Source organism: Cyanistes caeruleus, chromosome Z (genome assembly GCF_971803275.1).
Source record: "Cyanistes caeruleus chromosome Z, bCyaCae1.hap1.1, whole genome shotgun sequence".
Lineage (NCBI taxonomy): Eukaryota > Metazoa > Chordata > Aves > Passeriformes > Paridae > Cyanistes > Cyanistes caeruleus.
In genome coordinates, this window is record NC_141732.1 from 70,960,448 (window position 1) to 70,975,522 (window position 15,075).

Genomic DNA, 15,075 nt, shown 5'->3' on the forward strand with positions numbered 1-15,075 from the left:
GAAGGAGTTACACTAGCAACAATTCTACTGGGAATGAAGGTAATTGAGGCAGGTTAGGTTGGCAGGTGTGAAAATAAGGCACATTTTTGGAACAAGAAGTGTGGTTGAACACAATGAGAAGATAATTTATGATGAGTAACTAATGCAAGAGAAAAATAAATAAGAACATTCAGTAATAAGCCTGAAGGAAAGATGATCCACCCATAAGCTTTTCTAACTTCTTCATCAGCAATAGCGGTTTAATAGCGGCATCCCCAGCGAGGCAGGACCCAGCTGTGAGCGTGAGCACAGTGCAAACAAGGGGCTGTCAGAGCAGCAGAGCCACAGGTGAGGAGCCGCGTTACCCCTGAACCTGGGATCAGCTTCGCAGCTGATGCAGGAGAACAGGCCCCACGGTCAGTGTGGCTGCCGTGGCCAGGCCTGCACGCTGAACAAAGCTTCCTCCAAGGCAGGAGGTCAGAGAAAGGCAGTCACCCAGACTTGTCGGGAAGAGTACAGCAAAGGGTTTTGGGCTGTAGCAGGCTGAATGCCCCAAAGCACATTGGAAACAGCACCAAGTGTTTTTACCTTCCCAAGCATTGCTTTCAGCTCGCTTCAGACAGTCATCTGAAGGGCTATTCCCTGCCCTTTGCTGATGCATTTGACATAATTACGTGAGCAAAGGACAAGAAAGCAAAGGAAAAGAGTAGGGTGTTATCATTCTGTTGTTGGTAGCTGAGTGTGGTGGTGTGCTTTTATTGTTAACTGTTTGTTTATCCCAATGGTTGCCCCCAAATATTCCCCCCCCCCCCCCAAATGGAGTGGTTTCTTCCTAAGTTCCTCCCACTTTCCTTCCACACTCCGTAAGTGTCTCCTCTGTCACTCACCCCAAGACCCTTCCCTAAGTTCCAGAAGGGTCCAGGTCAATCCCTCCTTTGTCCAGTCACCCCAGGTTCCTGCTTGTCCATCATTGAAAACCCTGCCTTTTGTTCTAGACCCTTCCCTGTCCATCTCCTGACCCTCGAGGCCCCATTGGCCTATATGAGTGATCCTCTCCACCCCCCTCACACCTGTTGCTCGCTGTGTTGTAACCCCCTCCCCTTGTTCCTGCTATTGGTTGATGATTTGTTCTCCCCTCTTGCTCCTCCCCTGCATATAAGCTGCTGTAGCCCTGAATATTTTGTTTTTTGATCTCTGACTCTTCTGGAGAATAAACTCTGTGGACTTCATACCAAAGACCCCTCCTTTTCTTTTACTCTGGTCCTCAGTGCTAGCCTATCTCTGCAAACCACAGAGCATTGTGTCCCAGCCCACGGCTCCTGAGCCAGCTGCATTCTAGTCTGCCTTGCTTTCTGTGGGCAGGCCACTCTTGCTGCTGTGCCCAGAGCTGGCCAGACAGAGAGGTCAGGCACTCTGACAGCTAAGCCTGTGGTGTTTCTCCTTCCTCTTCTCCCAGAAGTCTCATGTGCATTTTGAAAAGGAAGTAAAAAAACTCCAGTTTTTCACTGCAAGGTTCACAGAAAGAGAAGTTGCATTTAATAAACCAGGAAGATACCTGGAAGACCACGCCTGTATATTTCTGCTACATGACAAAGACCAGTGCTAATGGTAGTGTGCTTTGCTCTGTAAAGGACATCCAGTAGTTTCATCAGGAGTGTTTAGTGTGTACTTATGGCCTGGAGGAAGTTTTAAAGTATCCTCAGCACTCACAAAACCAGATCATACACCAGGGCTAAGGTTGTCTTTCAGGCTTTATGATAGCAGGAAGTCCAAAAGGAGTTAAAGTTAATGTCATTGTCCAAAATTCCAGGATAAAAAGCTTTACAGTGTTTTGGTTACAAATAAACTAATCATTTACTAAAAAAAAAAAAACTATTTTTAAAAGACCTCAAAGATCAGTATTTCAAAAATTGAAATGAATGTTATGGAGTCTAATTTCAGTAGGAACAAAAGACTCTGAGATCATTCCCAAATGCCACTGTAAAAATATATATAGAACAATTTTACAAGAGACATGAAATGTGAAATGAGCTTGGATTTGAATATTGTTACAAGGAGCCAAATAGTAAACTCAAAAGGCTGGGGTTTTTTTTACAATGGAAACATCAACAATTAACAAGCAGGTCTGCTTCAAAGCTCAAACAAAAGCCTTGAATGCTTGTAAAACATTAATAATTTCTAAGGCCATTCATTCACAACTGGAAAAAATAATTTCATTTCCATGTTTTCTCCTCAGATCATTTAGGTTGGGCTATACTTGAAGTGCTGACCACAGTAAGAACCCCAGACATATAAAAGAGCCTGAGCAGTTATGCTATCTGCCAAAGACAACTGTTAGTTTAAGAAGTTGTGTGGTGAAAGCACGTCACACCACTTGCTGGGGTCAGACAAATGCACACAATTTAAAGAAAGAGAGAAACCAACCATAACTTAACTAAAATGTTGAAGACCTGGCATGAGTCTCCTATCTTTTTTTCACTCCAATTCAAATATAGGTAACACTTCTTCCATCCTCAGGCCTACTAAAAATAGGATTAAAGCAAAATCAAAGTGATGTTTTCATGCTAGGTGAATAAGTAACAGTGTAAAGAACAAGCTGGGCTCAAAGAGCTGCTTACAGACTGGCAATTCTACGTCAGATTCAGCTAACATTGCTCTGAGGCTACAAAGTGATTATTCCCCTGGTACAGAAGTAAAAAGCAGTAATGCTTAAGCATCATTGTAAGCAGGAGACCTATCTGCAGCCTAATAGTTTTCTTCTTAGTCATTCAAAAATTGTTTCACTGTCTTCAGTAAAAGTGTTACCTGAGGAAGAATTACAAATCAAAAAAGGATGTTTTTCTATGACTGAAGATAATCTGAATTAGACTGATGCATGCATCAGGCACATCTGTTGCTTTAGGTCCTTATATTCTTCTTTCTCTCAGTATAAAACTCCTTAAATAGCCGGTTCAGTTGCTTTTCAAGCAGATGATTGAAATTGGCTCTTTTTGAAGACTCATTGTTAAAGGTATTTTCTAAGGACTACCCTCTGCTGATTATACTAGGCTGTTGTCAGTTTTTCTGCATCATTCTGTTATGCTGTACATTTCCATATTCAATGTCTTTTTCTTCCAGACACTGGAAATCACAGAGACAATAAACTAAACTGGCCATGTAACCAGTCCAATAACCAATACATGGGGGAAATACAGGATCTGACACTGTGCAACCCCAGTTGCACAAACTGAGGCACAAACAAAGGCAGAGCAGAGCTGACCACAGAGTTTGTAGGAAAGGGAAACAGAAGAATAAACACCGAGGGAGATTCCTTTTGAGAAAGAGAGAAGAGGTGCGTCATTTTTAGAAAGGGTTCACTGTTTATTCAGGGAGAGAGAAGGTACAAAAAATTCTATTAGCCTTGAAGTTTATTGTTGTGTAAAAGCGAAAGGAAATAAAGTTAGGTAAACAGGCAAGCCATGCTCATGGTTATCCCAACCCTTTCAGAAAGAAAAGGAATTGCTGATGAAAAAAGAAAAAGTGGTATAAACTGGGAATCTGTAGAAAGTGTGTGATAGGAAGGCAGAGTTTGCTCACATGGCAGAAGACACTTTATCTGTGAAAAAATCAGGAGTCTCTTGCAATGAGGAGCATTCCACTGCAGGATTGTCAGTGGATCAAGACTTAGGAAAACTGAAAAATTCTCGTATCTCAGCTACTACCTCTTCAATTTGAACATTGGTTCTTTACACATGATCTATTTTTTTATACTGGTCCAAATATGCCATCATTTCCCTTTCATGTGGATTTATAGGACTTTATTTTTTCATTTAAACATTTTTTTGTGCTGGATTTTTTTTTGTGGTTTAAAAATCCAATGTATTTTAGTAATTCTCATCCTCTATTCTACGGAAAATATACAGAATTTTCCCATCAAAACAAAATACATGACTGAGTTGGGGTTGTTCAGCAGGGAGAAGATTTCAGGGGGACCTTAGAAAAGCCTTCTACTGGCTGATGGGGCTACGAGAGAGCTGGAGACAAACTTCTTACCCCTTATCCTAGTGATGATAATCACCAGGTAACGGCTTTGAAGTGAAGGAGGGCAGGTTTCAATTAGATATTGGGAAGAAACTCTTCCCTGTGAGGGTGGTGAGGCAGTGGCACAGGTTTCCTAGAGAAGCTGTGGATGCCCCATTCCTGGAAGTGCTCAAGGCCAGGTTGGCTGTGACCTGGTCTGACCAGCCTGGCCTAGTGGAAGCTGTCCGTGCCCTTACCAGGGAGGCTGGAATGAGATGATCTCTTCCAAACAATCGTAGGATTCTATGACACATTACAATGATATTCACTAGTTTGTGGGTTCACCCTATACTCTGGGCTAAAGCAAGAAGTTTTCCCAGTAAGTCTCTTTCTATTTCCGTAGCTGCTGATAATGTAATTTTCCTCTGTGCGACACATGCATGAGCCAAAGATGCTATTCATTTCAGAATTTGTCAAATGCCATCCTCCTCCCATAGTCCCAGATGAATAGTGAGATACTGTTCACCAATAAAACCAAAAGCACTACTAAGTTGCCACTGAGAAAGCGCTCTAATGTAAGAGGAACCAGAAGCAGAAGAAAAGATCTAAAGGATAAGAGTCTGAATGATGGCAGCTGGAACCTGCTTTTTTACCAAGGCCTAATTTCCTTACTTGAAAATACACCACAGCTGGATGATCACTTCAGGACATGGAATACATATTGAGATTTGTGTTTGAAATCCTGTCACTTTCCTGGGGAAATGATCTCCGTGAAGTTACAAATGTCTCAGATCAAGTGATTAAATTCCCAATATTACACTGGCACAGATCCATTCCACTTGTTTGTACTTAATAATGCCCAGCTGCAGTAGTCACAAGTACATTAGAAAGATGAGCAGTAAATGGAGCTGTGACTGTTAGTCTTCACCACATTTTGGGCTGATTTCTTCAAGCTTTATGCATGAATTTTGACAATAAAGGTGGCCCAGTTTGTAGTTATCTGTACTTCTGTTTTCTTTTTACATAGATCTGCTGCCTTTGACAGCCTCATGCTTGAGTAAAACCAGAACACAGTGTGAAACATGGATAAACTATCTACTGACCTGTCCGAGGTCATCAAATAAAACCAAAAACAATCTCACAAAATTTCCATCTGGAAGCATGAGCTGGCTGAGTTGACACACAAACCCTCTCAAGCCTTCCCTTAAGTCTCGCCAGGATATTAACTTTGAAATAAAGCCTAGTTTTTCTGAGCTCTGTTTTGAAGACTTCTGCCCTATTCAGAATGTCTGACTTGCCATTATTTTAAGAAAGAGGTAAAAGCCAAAGAGTGGAATTTGGAAATACGTGTGTCATCAGCTCAACTATATTGTTGTCTAGAAGCGAGTCATGCTGGCACATAAAACTAATTTATGGTTGCAATTACATGCATGGGACAGTCATAATACCTTTGCTTGCCCCTTCTAGTAGCTATGTCCACTAGAAGTACATACAACCCACATAAAATCAACTGTTGGTGACCCTCTGTAAACCCCATTTGTGCACCCTGCCTTAATACAATGAAAAGAAAGAGATTTGCAGGTCCATGAGAAATTTTTCAGAGAGCTCTCCTTGTAATAAAAGTTTCTAAAATCTCGTCCCAAATTCCTACATAGAGGGTCACATTCATGCTATGTAAAAAAATTACCACCTGGTTTTAAACCACTAGAAATTAGGGAATTGATTCAGATCCAATATCAATAGTACTCAATCCTGTCTGACAACACTATCATAGACCAGGAATCATGAAATGTCTTGATCCAGTGCCTACCTAAGTGAATAGAAAACCTTCTGTGGGTTTGAGGAAAAGCTGGTTGGGAAAAGGAAGAGATGCCCAACACTGATTCAGATATTAACATGGCTAGGTGAATTTTCAGACTTTAAGTCATAAGACTTCATGTTTCTGTGGAGAGGACGTGTGGTTTAGTGACTGGACAGCTTCATTTCTTTTAGATTCCTAATAGCATCAAAACAGTTGTTGGATGAGGATAAAACACATGCACAGACACAGACAAGAAAACATGTCACAACGTTTAGGCTAAAACCTTCAATTGCAAGTATTAGCCAGTTCTTTGAAAATACTAATTTTTAAAAATATTTTTTTCTGATTGGTTTTCTGCTGCTCTTTGGGAAATGAGGTTTTTATGGCTCACATTTTGCAAAATGATTCATCACTTTGAAACATTGATCATGTCTGGATTGTTGAAAAGCATGCTGTTAAAAAAAAATAAATAAAAAGTTTTGCCTGAGAATTTCAAACTGGGTGTTCTCTGCCCACATATGGATGGATACATTTTTTGTATTCAGTGCTAAAGAAATATTTAACCAACACTTTCACTCAACCAAGCTCATCTAAGTTAGTGGAAGTGAAGCCACTTACTCCTGACTGACCGAGCTTCTGTTCATTTCAAGGATACTACGTGTCAGATGTATTCAGATTAAAATACCAACTAGAAAAAGATAGGACATTATCAAAGTTAGCAAGAAACAGGAGATGAATTTGACAGATTCAGGGGATGTAGGCTGGTAACATATCAAGAAAGCTCTTCCCTGAGAAGGTATTATTGACTTAATAAGCAGAGATGATTAACAGGGACTACACACTTACACTACTGTCAAGAATTAGTCACAAGGTGCCATCACCTTCCCAGCTGCTGTCATTAGTGAGTCCAGAGCAGCAGTACTTCTACAGGCCCCAGGCTTGTTCTTTAAGCAGCCAAATACTTATAGAACCAGCTGGAAAAAAGGAGACACAAAGTTTTTATATACACACCACAAACAAGTAGGCCATCAGTGGTTCATTCTTGAACAACAGCATGGGAACCTCTCAGAACGTGTGTAAACAACAGCCCAAAGAGGGAACCCAAAGCAATGCAGCTGCATGATATCTCTGTGTGTGAAAAGTGAGCATGTGTGTGTCACTGCTGATGGAAGAGTGCAATTCCTCTGGAAAACTCATGTCAATAGTTTTATGTCAATACAACATAATTAAGTGCTTCAACATGATGTTTTAGCCCATTCACTAGCAAATAAATTATTTGCATGAGATGAGAAGAAAATAGGTATGCATTGCTAAACCCTCAGAGCATCCTCCCTAATTCTGCACCAGTAGAAATCATCAAACCAGTTGATTGTTCAGGATTTGCCCAAGTTATACAGCCTGCAAAGGGAAGGAGATAGCAAACAATGCTTTTCAGACTTTCATGCTATGGATAACAGACACATTCTTCATGGTAGGAACATAAAGTTTTATCTGTCATCTGCCCGGTTTAGTGACTACTGTAATGTTTCTCCTCTCAGCAGAGTATCTGATCTGAACAATTATCTGCAGGAGTATTTGAGATACACCTGAATCCATCAGGATCCATCCAATAAGACCTTTTCTTTATTCTAGGCTTTTTCTTCTGCTACCAGGCTGCCTCGTTCATGCAGCCCTTGGGAGCATCTTGGAAGAGGATGCTAATATGTTTGTGCATTGTTACTCCATCAGCTTATTAGTCCTTTGCTTTCAAGTTTACAATGTCTTTCCAAATTCCAAAAGTTCAAAGTAGGTATTATTTATGAATTCTTAGACTGGGATTCATGGCACCTATTTTTAGTTCTAAAAGTGGAGCAGACTGTCTAATCTGGCCATCCATATTCCTCCTCCAGGGAGAAGCAAAGCCCTCCAAAAAGCAACTCAATCCAGTCTTAAATGGATGCCTAAAATAAATTTAATGAATCACCCTTAAGAAGCTTCTGTTGTTCTGATAGTATGGGAAGCTTGGTAAACTAGTTAGACTGCAAGCCTAATTCTGTCTAAAGTTAGATGAGTCTAACAGAAACACTGTTTCATATTTTAAACTGTCCATTATGTGTATATTGTAACTTCAGAAAAAGTCTCGCTAGTAACTTTAAAATGCCTCTGAAGGAGGTGAAAAACTGCAGCTGCTATACTAAAACATAAATCACCTTGCTCTTAGAAAATATTCAAGAGCAAAGAGACCAGCCAAAAAGAAGAACATAGCTGGTTACAGAATTTCTACCACAGCATGCTGGATGCTCTAAGTTTACATGAGCCCAATGGGAGACAGAAAATGTTCAAGGCAGAGGGATCCATGAAGCTTACATATATCCCACACACCTTCAGGAAGCCAAATATTGTGACAGACTGGCATATTACCCTACACATACCTTCTCCTACACATCTGCTTTTGGCCACTGCTGAAGAGAGCACATAGGACTTAGGTAACATTGGTCTGACTGAGTAACCCTGCTCAGACCACAGACTCTCATGCATCTACTAGCCCCATTACCAGTTTTTGTTTCACAGATTTACTGGCTAGGAATTAACACATTTGAAGAACAGTGATCTAAACTAAATTTAAAACACTTGCCAGTTAGTATCACCTATCAATAAAGTTTTCATCTCAGCCAATTATTTAGACGAAAGCTCTTCCCTAAATTATACACATAAAAGTGGAAATGATAATTGCCTATTTTACTGACCGTATATATGCTTTTGGAGTTCTGTTTAACCCTGCTTATGCTTAGAAGACCATAAAATATGCTCAGCTGAACACTGCCTCATACTCAGTCTTTATTTATCATCTTTCCCTTTTTATTTTCTTTTTTAAAGGAACTACAGTAAGTTCAGCTGCACTATGCAGCCTCACTCTACTATTTTTGTTGTTCAACCTACCAAAAAGCCACATAAAACAAGGAAAAACTTACAGCTTTTATGTGGTCACTGCCACCCTAAACCAAACCAATTTTTTGGTATCATTGTACTCTAAGCATCTGGGTTTTAGCTTTGCATCCCGAAAAGGAGAGAGGTAATATCACAGGGTGCAGACAAGAAAAATAGGAGAAAAACAAAACTTTTAATGTAAAACCTCTGAATCAAAATTTTCAGACTGTGATGACCCTGTCACATGTTTGGGTTAGTTTTCAGTAGAAGCTGAGGGATGTGCAACAGTTGTGAGCTGTAAAAGTGGGGCTTGTGGGATGTTTCACTTTTCCTCTTCAGACTGAGAATTCATCACAAATATGCTCACAAGGACTTTAAGTAGCTGTCAGTATCATGACTGACACCACTGACATCCACCAGTTTGGACTGGGAAATTTCCTGCCCCTCAGTTCACACTGTGATCTGCAGCCACACAGTACCATGCCTGTAATAGCACTGACAAGTTACTCTCAAGTAACTTGATATACTTCCAAATGTAACCAGAAAAACTGGAGACACAGAAAGGGGCAACAAAATGGTAACAGGTCATATCTGGATATGATTTTTGTGTGAATTGGAAGTCATCTGAACAGGTCAGAGAAGGCTGATTTTTGTTGTCTACTCACTCTTGTACTAAAAGACCAAGGGCACAACTGACAAAACTGAAAAGCAAGTCATTTAGAGCTGCTGAAGGTAAGAAATACATAAAAATAAGGTTTTTTTCAATAATAATTCCCTAAGTATTACTAACATGTTACAGGAGAAATTGGAAGAAGAAAGCCATTATAGAACTTACAGAAAGATTAAGCACTATGTGGATTGTACAAATACCTTCTCTTGCACAAAACATGATTAAATTTTGGGTCTTTGTTCCTCAGTGAATAAGCAACCACCGAGAAATACAATTAGGAAGTTGCCCTTTGAGTATGCTTTACCATAATTTTCTATTCATGATTTTCTTGTGGATTCTCCTCATGATATTGCTCATGGATATCACTGGAGATAAGATACAGGATTATGTGAATTTTTTTGTATTCTAAGAAGCTCATGCCAAAAATCCTTAACAAATTATTCAGGTTCTTATCAACTATGAACTCCATTTGAAACCTGTAAAAACTGTTAAAAATTTCATGGCAGTCTTCCAAAGATACCTGAATTTAATCCAAAGAAGAAAAAGTCCTATTGAAGTAAATACTAAAATCTATGTAAAAAGAAATTTAAAATGAAAAGAAAAAATTTTCACTTGCTTTTCTATATCATTCCTAACTGTATTAGAAATTAGCTAATTAGACTATATAATCTGTGTGATTAACTTGCTCTTTAAGAACTATTTCTACGCAAGAGAAGCAATTAAATTTAAATCAGCAGTAAGACAAGAAAAAATTTTAGGATTTACTAATAATAAGTCAAAACACATCCAAAAGAATATGAGATAAACTGAATTAAGTACAAGAAGCGGTACATTCAAAGTAACACAGAATTGAATGAGGCTAATCCACATTGTTTAAGGAGATTGAGGGGCCTGAGGTGGTATTCTACATCCATTTAAAAAAACCCAGAACATCAAACAACAACACTTTTGAGAGATATGGATTACCTGGGAGAATAAAGACTACTTGGGAAAAAAAAGTTAAAAAGTAGCTATAGGGCTTAACTTTCTTTAGAAGAAAGAAGACCAAGAAAGACTTGATTGTAGCCCCCAATATATAGAAGACTGTAAACAAATTCATAGTATCACGGAATCACAAAATGGTTTGGGTTAGAAGGGACCTTAGAGCTCCCTGTGCTCCAAACCCTTGCTATGGGCAAGGACACTTTACACCAGATCAGGTGGCTCCAAGCCCTATCCAGCCTGGCCTTGGACAGTGCCTGGGATGGGGCAGCCACAGCTGTTCTGGGCAACCTGTGCCAGGACCCCACTATCGTCTGAGTAAAGAACTTATTCCTAATATCTAATCTAAATCTACCCTCTTTCAAATAAAATGATGTCTCATTGTTCCCCATAGCCCTGCACTTCTGTCATTTTGTGGAACACTACAAAGCAGACAAATCTCAAGGGAAGACTCCTTGTTCTTAGTGGGAAATCCCAGTAGGCTATGCCAAGGAGCACAGAAGAGAATTTAAGACATGAAAAGATCAAGTGCTTGTAGGTACACTGGAAAAATTGTAGCATACCACACAAGCAGCTTTTGTAATTCCCAAACCTGGTATGTATTCTTCGTTCAAAACTAACATGACACAGATGCCAAAACCTACATTGTTTTCTATGCTGATTTATATTGTGGTTAAAATACAGAAAGTGCCTACATTTTCATACAAAATATTGAATTCATATACAAAACCTCATTTTTTTGTCTTTTGAGTTACGGAAGAGCAAGGCCTTTTGAGATGCTTTGAGGCTGTAATCCAGACACTTTTGGGACGGACAGTAAGAGCCTCTCAACTGTCTTAGATGGAAAAGAAATGGGAAGGCCTAAAAGGTGAAGGATCAAGATTCAGTAGCAGGAGCTGCTGCATTATCATAGGCCAATTTCAATGTTTAATATCATATTTCTTTTACCTTTCAAAACACTAAGACTTAAATAATTTGATGTTATTAAGAAAATTTAGTTTTCCCATCACTTTTCAGTTGATTTAACTCTCAAATCTGGCTCTTTTTCTAATATTCGTCAACTAAAACTGCATCAAAATCAGATCCATCTGAATTTCATAAAAAAGATATTCTAAATCTTATTGAGTTAAGCAAGAATCTCTGCTATTTCATAATAATGTGTAAGAAAGGACTGATGAGAAAAAAATTTTCTATCTCATTCACTTTAGTTCAGATTCTTCCAAAAGTAACAGGGAAAATCACTTCCCTTGGACTATTAAAGAAGTAATAGTGAACTGAATTCTTTCCATGTCAGCCTTATTAATAATTATTATTAAGATAATGATTTTTCAAGAAGAGACACAGTGCTGTCAGGCACCGTATTAAGGCAAGATAAGCCACTGTTCATCTGAGAAAAATCACTTGTTCATTTGTTCTACGACACCTCCTGCTATGCCACTTTTTGGGTGCTCAGTTCCTTATCAGCTTGATGATGCACTTCAGGTCAGATCTGGACTTGGGAGCAGCTTTACAAATGATGTGTACAAAAGTGATGGCATCAAGGACACTGCAGACAGCAAAAGTTGAGGAGTTGGGGAATGATTTCATGTAGCAGGAACAAATATAGTTACAAAAAGTCATACAAGCAGATAAGAAAGGGTCAGACTGAAGTGTGGAAGGTGTATGCAAAGGTTATATTTATATATCAAATTAAAATTGTTGCAAAAACTCAGACTCTTTCAGTCAGAAGGGACCTACAGTTGGACATCTGCAATCCAACTTGCCTGACCAGGCTGATGAGAGTTAAAGCTTGCAATTCAAGGCATTGTCCAAATGCCTCTCAGCACTGACAGATTGGGAATATTGACCATCTCTCTAGAAAGCCTCTTCCAGTATTTCACCACACCATTATCAGTGAAACTGCTTTATTTTCCTGTATTTGTATTTATGTGTCAGCAATAATAGCACACCAGAAGACATGACCTCAGTTTTCTTTCATACATTTCATCAACTTCCCAATGTGTTCATTGTACATATACACCATTAATAAATGGTCTATAAATAAAGCAGGACAAGCAGCATGTTTAAACTCTCACTTAGCGGAAGAATTTAAAATGCAACGAAACTACTAGTTTTGGTATTTGACTGAAATTCTTAAACTTCACATGTCCTTCAATAACCCTTCTCCAGTCACATTAGTAGTGAGTACCTTGAAAGTTGGCAAACCTGGATGGGCACTGTGGAATTCAGTGTTCATGGAGCTTTGTAGAGCAAAATCAACTCTTAAAGCTTTCTGCTTCATGTGTACTTCCAGGTCCAGGGCAGTATATATCCTAGTTTTGCACTAAAGTATCTGTTTTAGAATATTTGTAACTACTCCCACTTTTCTATAAAGATTTAACAGCAGTAGCACTAAGAAGTCGCCATTCCATGCAATTCTGTGATTTTGAAATGATGGTTGGAAGATAAAGAAGTCTAACCTAAATAAAAAATTATTACCTCCAGAGGTGAGGCAAATGAATGAATTAACTTCTCCAGGGCTCCTCTGAATTCCATCAGTTCTCTGTTTGGCTAATATGGTAAGGGCATTCAACCCTTCACAGTCAGTCAGCAAGGAAGGTACTAAGGGCTTGATCCTGCAAAAGCTAAGTTACAAAATTATGCATGTTTTTGGAATCCCAGGAATGTGCAAAGATTTAGAATTTATACTTCTTGGATTACATTTTTTAACCCAATTAAATCTGACTGTGCCAGATGCAGTAGCTGAAATTATAGATTTGGAACAGCTATTTGGAGAATGTTCCAAAGTAGATGTAAATCAAGCACCATGATTATTTTTAAATTAACCAAGGAGCAATTTGTTTTGTTTAACAGAAGTTTTTTAATACCACAAATTCTTGCGTATTTGCATGTGTGTTAGCTGGAGTCTGGATTACATTGCATAATAAAGAACCAAAACGGAGCAAAAGTGTGGGGAGATTGTGAGAGATCACTTCTGTTCCCCTAACAGGATAGGCAAGGAAGGCAGTATGAATTGTACAGCATGTGTAGATGTGCAGTTGAAGTTCATTCAGACTATTCAAAACCTATGGAGATCTGATGCTGATAACATGTATTTTTGAATTAACTCTACTTCTGCAAGACCTACCACACTTCACCAAGCTCAGTGCTGGTACCTAACCCCAGCACACTGCTTCACAAATCCTGTGGAAGTCAGAAAGCAAAAATAAGAATGTATGAGTTAAGATTGTTTTCATACTTACCATCGTTGACAAAACTGGGCTATCTTATCACTGTGGCAACCATTTTCCTAACAGAACCAGGAGTTGTGCTGTCACTTAGGCAAACACAGTCAGAGCCTTCATCTGGACTCTGTGTGTGGAAAACATAGTATGTCCCTATTTTTATTATCCCTAGCTTTGTAAAAGCACAGAACATGCTGAAAAATGCTGAAAGACATTTTAAGTGAATTGCAAATTAGTTCTGTATCAGCTTAAGTAGTATTTTCATTGCAGTTCTGGATAGGAGACAATTCACTGAGAAGTATAGTTGTAAGAAAATTCCTTGGTTGCATTTGTCATAAGTTTGCATTTCTTTTCAGCAGTAGAATACAAAATTCCAGTGACAAGTGGATTAGATACAAAAACTACCTCAGCCAGTGACTCAATCTTTCAGTGTAATTATGGGAGAAACAGCAAGAGTCAAGTAGAAACAATATCACCAAACTTTTAACAACCTACCCACTGAACTGATGGGCTGAGCATGGATAACTTGGAGACCAGAATCCCCAAGGAAATCAATGATTTGCATGACACCATTAGTTTCCTGTGGCACAATTTTAATTTCCAGCTGACAATCCCATGAACTCATCTTTAAAGCTGACAGAACTTGTTCTCAGGCACAGCCTATCACTATGCATTTGTGTTTGTCACAAATCCTAAACACTGAAGTCACTGTATCTATCTTCCCGTGCCTTCTCTGTGGACTTTATTCTGTACATATCCCTCGTAACAATAAACAAAATTTTAAAAAAACACCACCACCACAAAAAATAACTTAAAAATAATTCTGCCCCCCCCAGAAAGTTCAAACAAACAAATAAGCCAAGAAAACAAAATCAAATCACCCACACAAGAATCACCCAGAAAGGGAGAAGTAAGTATCTTCCTTTTCTAAAGCCAATATTATTACTACAGTCATGCTGGAGATGGAGGTCCTAGGAGCACATATATCATTGTTTTGCAATATATTGCAACAATTGCAGGATTGGGGAGAAAACAAGCAAAGAAAACTAAGTATGGGTGCCATCCAGCTGCCTTTAAGAACTGTCTCAATTATGCTTAAATGGGAATGCCTTGAAACAAAGATTTCCTTATTAATTAATTTAACTTTTACAGAGAGTGTTGCTGCTTCTTGTTCCAAACTCTCTGAGGTAGGTCACAGTGGTAAAAAACCCCAATTTTATTCCTGTCATGAGCTTTTCCATCAGTTCTAAGACTAGAAACTGTTCAGACTCAGTTTCTAAAACACTGTATCCAACAATTCCTTTACTTAGACCTCTAGGTAGCCTATTTGTTCTCAAATGGAAAGAACCTGACTTAAAGTTAACAGATGAAGTTGTCCAGGAAAACAGTAGAATCTGAGAAGAGAGAGAGCAATAACTGACTCCTCTTGATGTAGCTGGAACTTGCCAAAAAAGTATTTCACTTAATCATAGAATTGTTGAGGTTGGAAGGGACCTCTCAAAATCATCAGAGTT

At 38.9% G+C, this 15,075-nt stretch overlaps 1 long non-coding RNA gene across 1 annotated transcript in view; it reads left to right on the forward strand.

Moving 5' to 3' along the window:
• Nucleotides 1–244: 244 nt before the first annotated feature.
• The window catches only part of LOC147648562 (uncharacterized), a 49,895-nt gene continuing 35,064 nt past the window's right edge, over nucleotides 245–15,075 (forward strand). The window contains exon 1 of the long non-coding RNA XR_015280314.1: nucleotides 245–327. This is a non-coding gene — a long non-coding RNA (uncharacterized LOC147648562). The remainder of the gene's footprint in view (nucleotides 328–15,075) is intronic.